Raw genomic sequence first — 6,948 nt, forward strand, 5'->3', positions numbered from 1 at the left:
ACTGTCCCTCCTCTGGACATGTCCAAACGACTGTCCCTCCTCTGGACATGTCCAAACGACTGTCCCTCCTCTGGACATGTCCAAATGACTGTCCCTCCTCTGGACATGTCCAAACCACTGTCCCTCCTCTGGACATGTCCAAACCATCTCAGTGTGTCCTCTCTAACTTTATCTCCCAGTCCTTCAACCTGTGCTGTACCTCTGATGATCTCATTCCTGATCTTCTCCATTCACTTCAGGAAGCCAAAAGTCTTCAACTAACAGGACAGAGGTCCAGTTGTCTTGTTGTTTTCCAACTGGATTCACAAAGTTCTAGATGACTGAGCATCTACACAAACGTGCACGCAACAAGTTCAACTACGAAGCAACCTGGAGGGAAAATGGCAGTTTAGAAGAGTAGATTACGGTTTTGTGAGCCGTGAACATGAACATAAGCCTCGATTTTAAACACTGGGCACATGAAACACCACATCTCTTAAATGAGATCTTTACTGAGAACTAGTCAACGTATGTGGGCTCGTTTCTAGGTCCAGATCTGGACTGAAGTCTGGATTTTGAGAGCAGCTGCTTAAAATGACGTCATTTTCGTGGCCAAACGAAGACGGACCACTGCTGAAGGTAATCAAGCTTCCTGAATCTGTTACTCTTAAAGTCCCTCGTCTGCCGATCCATAAAATTATTTTATTCTTTTCCACATAAATAAAAGCAGCTGTTCAGGTTCTGAGGCCAGAAGTTAAACTATAACTCTGAAGCATGTAGACGTTGTTCTGCCAAATCACAGCTTGTGAGTCACAACAACAGTAATGGTCACAGGGCAGTGGATCAGCGGCTCGCTGCCTTTCTGTGGATTATGTAATCCCACAGTCATGACTGCAGGAGAACAATTAAAGACGGCGGACAGAAACAACTCGTGCTTCTCCCTGTTGGCTAAAAATGACAAAGGTTGTTTCCACCAGTGGAAAACGTCAGTTTTACACAACTCTGCGAACATATGAGCAGTGAGGGTGAAGGACGGCTGAACAAGAACCAGTCAGCCTCTGAATCAGCAGTTTGTGTCATGAACGCCTCTCGGCAACTACCACACCTAATGTTACCTCGATATCTGCAAAACTGAAGACATTTTTATGGTTTTAAGGATCCGATGGCTGTGGGCGTTATCTTGACAACCATCTATGAACAGGGATATTCAACTAAATTGTTTGGGGGGGCCACAGTTACTGAAAGTCAAGAGCTTTGGGGACGGACATCCAGCAGTTATTCTCATTAAGTAAGGTTGTTTTACGATTTAAAATCTAGTTTTATTTTTAAATGAGCCCAATGGTGGGTCGAACAGAGCTCATCCATGGGCCTGATTTGGCCCCCGGGCCGCCAGTTGAATAGCCCTGATCACTAATATCCTTTAACTATTAATAGACCTGTCACGATAAACAATAAATCAATTAATCGCATGATAAATGAAAATTATCGACCTCATTTTCATTTATTGGCTTTATCGTTTCTTCGTGTGTCTCTTTCTACTGAAGACAAAAGGCTCTTCACTGACCCCGCCCTTTGCCTTTTCGCTTTAAAATCTGTTTTAATTGTCCAAAATTGCGTTTTTGGATCGTTTAGCAGCTAAGCTGAGAAGCTAAGCTACGAGCTAAGCTAAGAGGTTGACCTCAGGGGAAAAAACTCTGTTTTGTCAAAGCTCCAAAATTCACGGTTGAAACCAGTGCCTTCGTGTAAAAAGTTGTTTTTCTCTGCAAAAAGAAGCTGAGAACTTGTTTACTGATTTTTTATTAAAAGCTTTGTGTGAAAAATATTATGCTAAAGAGCTCAAACCACACCGAGCGTCTGCCATGTCAGCCCATATCACGTCAAGAGGCCTCCCTTCCATTTTTCTTCAAGAGACACGCTGCTCGCTCCCTCACTATCCATCTTTCAGTTCAAACATTCTTATACTGCCATCCGGTGGTCAAAAAAGGTACTACACTCAAAACAAATTAACCAACATTTCTTCTTAAATTTTTACAATAATTACTATCCATCCATCCATTATCTTTACCCGCTTATTCCATTTTGGGTCACGGGGGTCGCTGGTGCCCATGTCCAGCAATCACTGTGCGAGGGGCGGGGTACACCCTGGACGGGTCTCCAGTCCATCACAGGGACACATAGAGACAAACGAGACAAACAACCATTCACTCTCTCACTCACACCTAGGGACAATTTAGAGTTACCAATCAGCCTAACATGCATGTTTTTGGACTGTGGGAGGAAACCGGAGTACCCGGAGAAAACCCACGCATGCACGGAGAGAACATGCAAACTCCACCCAGAAAGGCCCCTGGACCGGGGTTTGAACCAAGGACCTGCTCGCTGAGAGGCAGCAGCTCTACCAGTTGCGCCACCGTGCTGCCCACAATAATTACTAATTATTGCCAAATGTCAATATTATAACAATATTATCGTTTATCGCAATAATTTCTGAGACGATTAATCGCTCAGCAAAAATTTGTTATCGTAACTACTACTAATAATAAATAAACGTGTATTTATGAAAAACCGACATGCATGAACATTTCACCATCTCAGTGACTCTGGAGTGAAAGGAGTAAAAAAGGAAGAGGGATGAACACAGTTGAAATAACGTTCTCTACAAAATAAATTTTGAATGTTTGCGAGGCTAAAGATCGAGAGAAATCCTGCGTTTGCAGAACTGCGGTAGGCAGTTGGAAGGATTTGTGTTTTAGCAAGCGCACTGCAGGACAGGACGCAGTGCAGTGTGTGTGTTCAGCTTCACTGGTTCTGTTTCATATCTCAACTGGAGCGATGAACTGGCAGAGTCAGGACCGGGAAACCTGCCGCTCGCTGTACGAACGCGCAGCAAGGTGCACTCTCAGTAAACACAAGAACTGGATAGAAAAAATAAAAACTGGCTGAACGACCAAAAAAGAAAAACACAAATGCTCTCTAATCAGTATGCTGAGAGAGAGCCACTGCGCAGCCTGATGAAAGCTGCTTTCAATCTGAATTCTTTAAAGAACCCAGAGCAGAATCAGAAATCTGTAAAAACCTGCGGGAGAAACGGACAAAAGCTGAACGCACGAGACGAAACGACTCATCGTTCCCTGTGTTTCAGCTCACAGGAGCAACAAATCTCCCTCAAACATCGTTTATTTTCAGTTCAGGAACCATGTGTGAGGTGATGCTCCAATCCTGAAGAGGGATTTTACCATCGTTAGCATTTCCAGTCACTTCTAATCTTTTGAATTCACAGATTCGTTCAACTAAAACTCACACGCTGCGTTCTTCAAAAGGCCGCATAGTTGATCACTTCCTGCAGAGGTGGAGGTTACACGGGCCTCGTGCGGCTTACGGTCATGAGCGATTGGTTAAAAAGACAAAGGTTGAGGTTCGTGAACATCTCATGGGGTCATGAGCAGCGTTTAGCAGAGTGAATCTGAGCCAAACCTGTGAAATGTTAGCCTGGTTTCAGTGGGTAAACTGGGCAAAGAAGTCCTGAACCAAATCAAACGAGCATTCCTTGAAGGCTTTTCATCGCCCGCCACCCTGCAGGCCAAAGCATAAAAGATCCTGCAGGACGGAGATGACTCTCAGCTACCTCCACACTAGAGGTGCACAATATTATCAGAAAGGTATCGGTCGATATTAGCGTTAAAGTTAAAATCGGACATCTCACCCAAATAACTCAGGATAAAAAAGGCGCCGTTTTTGTATGACGACCCAGTGACAAGGACGCCTGCAGCTCCGGCACAATGTGATGACGTCACCGAGTTTAGATGTGTGAAAATTTACAAATTTGCGCCGTTCGAGTGTTGTCGTGTTAGAGAGTAAATGTCATGAATGAATCCGACTTTAAACATAATCCAAGTTGAAGCGTTTCATCATTTTCAGCCCCTTTTTGGTTTCTGTATTTGGTAGCAGGCCAAACTGACAGAGACCAAGAGAATAACGTGTTTTAATTCCACAGCAGAGAACGCTGTGTAGTCTCTGTAAGGAGATGTAGGAAAATAAATATTGTATTGTAGGAGCGCGCGATATATACGGTACACCGTAGAAACGATAGAGATCGGTCTTCTAACGGCTAACCGCAGTAATGCTGTGTCTGATGTAAAATCAGAGGTGTCAGTTTAAGAGTTACTTTTTTTTGTTGTTGAAAACTTTGCGCAAGTGGCGTACAAGTCTTTTCTTCGAGCGCTAAGTAGCGAAGCTACAAGCTAACTGCGGCCGGCTTGCCGTAGTGTTGCCGTATTCGGACACATGCGCAAAACGCTGTGTTCCGTCAAAAGTTTTTATTTTCTGTCTAAAGTTACAGTAAGTGTTGGTGAGCTTTAGAGAAACATGCTCTGTGAAAAGAACGCTGTGTTGTGTGAGTTCACTGTGAGACCCTCTGGTCAAAGCCACAGAGGAAACTGGTCGCCATTTTGTGTCGGCTCTCCTTATAGCGGAAGGAGAAGCCCACTAGAGGGTTGGAGGGGGAAGTGTGCACTTGTTGCTGTTCATTTATTAAGTGAGAAGACTGGAAACTGTTAAGAGTTAACATTTTATTTTGTTTAAAACATATGGCTAAAACTACATTTGATATATTTTGCACCACAAGAAAGAAGCCTAATACTTGATTTGTTTATTATTTTAAAACTCTCTGGACCTAGTGGTGGAATTTTCTTAGTTGAGATTATTTTGTGGTATAGCAGTTTTCAAAATAAATGCAGGCAAAATGACACCCCGTGCTTTTTTTTTCTCATTCCTATTGCAAGTTTTATACCAAAAACATATCGTGATATATATCGTTATCGCCATCCTTCACAATACATATTGCGATATGAATTTTATGCCATATCGCACATCCCTACAGTATTGGTATCGGTTATTGGCTAAATAAGTTTAAACATATTGGCCAAAAATCCAATATCGTGCATCCGTACTCCACACCAAACTTTAGCTCAGTGTCTGTAAAAATGACAGAGCTGCAGCTATTTTTGTGTTTGCTAACGCCGATTAGCTGTGGCGGCCATCTTAAAAACGTTTAGATAACATTGAAGTTTTAGGATCATCTGTCTGTGCTACTGTTCATTTGTCTGTTAGTAAAATATCCCATGAACCATTGGTCAAACTACAGTGAAACTTTCAACCGGAAACGGGTTTAATGTCTCTTTCGGGTCAGAGCGGGAGCCTTTGCCTCAGATGGAGTTTAAGTTTCTGGGCGTCTAGTTCACGATGGATGGACCGATCGGGGTCTCATCCTCAGTAATGAGGGCGTTGCTTCGGCTGGTCATGGTGAAGATAAGAGACGAAAGGCAAATCTCTGGATTTACTGGTCTATGTTCCAACCCTCACATGTGGCCATTCAGTTTGGATTCTGATTAGGATGCTTCCTGAAAACCTCTTCCCAGTGGGACAAGCCCACTGGGAAGAGGTCCTGGGGGACCCAGAACTCTCTGGAGGAATTATATATCCTCTCTGGTCAGGGAACACTTTGAGATTGATCCTCCATAAGGAGCTGCAAATTGTCACTTGGGAGAGGGAGATCTAGGTTTCTCTCCTGGTCCTGCTGCCTCTGCCACCCCACCACCCGAAGGTGGAGATTTAAGATGCATTTTAAGATATTTATGGACATTAAGTGTTTTTTTATATCTTTTGATAGTGAGGTTTTAAAATTCATCACATCTTTTAAATTCTGCCGAGGCTCTCAAGTACGGAAAAACTTTCCACCTGCTCCCCTTTGTTCTGGGATTAAAACAAATCTACACATTTCCATTTTATTCACCTGCTGCTCAGGGATACAAATTTATCTCCCAATCGGTTTTCCTTGCAGAAAAGTGTCAGTTGTTTCGATCAAAAACAAAAAAAAAAAAGGTGGAAGAAGACGTGTGATGAAATGCGAGGATAAATGTGAGGACTTGAGACGTACCGTTGGATAAGGCCTGCTGGAGCTCAGAGTCTGAGATCACTCCACTGCGGTCCTTGTCGACCCTGGAGAGGAAAACACCGATTAAATATCACCCACTTTCACTAATTCACACCAAAAACACTCCGGCGCACAACAGAAGAGAGCATCGGCGCACGCCAGAGGAAACTTTATCCCCCGAGAGTGTTGGTTTGTGAACAGCCTGCGGGGGTGAATGGAGTCCATGATGAGGTGCACCACGCAGCTTGAAGTTCCCCGGCCAGGCGAGTGTTGACATGGTGCCAAAACACATTTTTAAATATAGATTTATGTACGATTATAAATAACCAGGACTTTTGTTTGCAACAAAATATTTCTGTGTTTGTTTTTATGGCTAACATCTTAAGTTCAAGCTTCTCAGAAGCTCACCTGGACATTTACTGGTTCAGCGTCCACGTCGTTACTCGCTTTTTATTTTCCCGTACAAATAACTTCAGTACACTTGGTGTCATTTTAGCTGTTCGTGTATTTAAACGTTCGTGTCGACCGTGAGATTAGTGCCGAGACTGTTGGTGTTTTAAATTCAGTTTATTTAAACGCATTGTTCTCTGAAATGGTTTTCTTTGGCTCCCTTTAGCTTCCAGTTTCACCTTTTAGCTACAATCACATGTAGCTTAACAAAAAAATATGTAGCTTTAGCATGTTTTGATCATTTTAGACAGTTTTTCTAAACTGGCGGTTTAGTTGTTAGTTTTACTAATGTTAGCTACCACTTAACCAAAGGTAGCTACCAGACTCTAGCCTCTGTCTAGCTCCCCCTCAGCCTCCGTTTAGCTCCCCCTCAGCCTCCGTTTAGCTCCCCCTCAGCCTCCGTCTAGCTCCCCCTCAGCCTCCGTTTAGCTCCCCCTCAGCCTCCGTCTAGCTCCCCCTCAGCCTCCGTCTAGCTCCCCCTCAGCCTCCGTCTAGCTCCCCCTCAGCCTCCGTTTAGCTCCCCCTCAGCCTCCGTTTAGCTCCTCCTCAGCCTCCGTTTAGCTCCCCCTCAGCCTCCGTTTAGCTCC

This window comes from Nematolebias whitei, chromosome 20 (genome assembly GCF_014905685.2).
Source record: "Nematolebias whitei isolate Nwh7 chromosome 20, NemWhi1, whole genome shotgun sequence".
Lineage (NCBI taxonomy): Eukaryota > Metazoa > Chordata > Actinopteri > Cyprinodontiformes > Rivulidae > Nematolebias > Nematolebias whitei.